This window comes from Sciurus vulgaris, assembly GCF_902686455.1.
Source record: "Sciurus vulgaris genome assembly, chromosome: 1".
In the NCBI taxonomy this organism is placed as follows: Eukaryota; Metazoa; Chordata; class Mammalia; order Rodentia; family Sciuridae; genus Sciurus; species Sciurus vulgaris.
Window position 1 is genome coordinate 195005720 of NC_136461.1, and position 683 is coordinate 195006402.

The window sequence follows — 683 nt, forward strand, 5'->3', positions numbered from 1 at the left end:
GTTAAAACCAAAGTGTTGGCAGCGCTGCTTCTTTTGTGGAAGCTCTAGAGCAGAATCCGATTTCTTATCTTTCCTTCTTTCTAGAAGCTACCTTGACTTTGGCTCCATCACTGTAACCTCTTGCTTCCACTGACACCTCTCCTTCTCTGACTCTGACGCTTTATCTTACACTTGTAAACAGAACTTTTTTTTTTTTTTTGATGGTTTTTATGGTTTTATTTAAGCACACAAAAAATGTGCCGACAAACTGTCTATTCATTTTCTTCACTGTGCAACCTGGCGTTGGGATTGGTGACTCTGATGGCCAGTTGAGCTGCTCTTAACATGATGGCTTTGCGATTCTTGGAGGAAATGTTGTGAGCAATCTCAGCACAGTAAGATTTGCTGCACATGAGCAACACTTCCAGCTCCTTGATGTTGTGGACCAGGAACTTCTGGAAGCCACTGAGCAGCATGTGCTTTGTCTTCTTGTTGCTCCCATAACCAATGTTGGGCATCAAGATCTGGACCTCGAATCTTCTTCACACCCTGTTGTCAATACCTCTGGGTTTCCGCCAGTTGTGCTTAATTTTGACATATTGGTCTGACTGGTGCTGGATGAACTTCTTGGTTCTCTTTTTTGATGATTTTGGGCTTCACAAGAGGTCTGAGGGCAACCATGATGCCAAATATAGATGGCGGCC

At 43.6% G+C, this 683-nt stretch overlaps 1 pseudogene across 1 annotated transcript; it reads right to left on the minus strand.

Annotated features, from left to right (window-relative positions):
- Positions 1 to 251: 251 nt before the first annotated feature.
- LOC306638424 (large ribosomal subunit protein eL32-like) lies at positions 252 to 683 on the minus strand (annotated as a pseudogene). The gene has a single exon. The product of its transcript is annotated as a large ribosomal subunit protein eL32-like (transcript).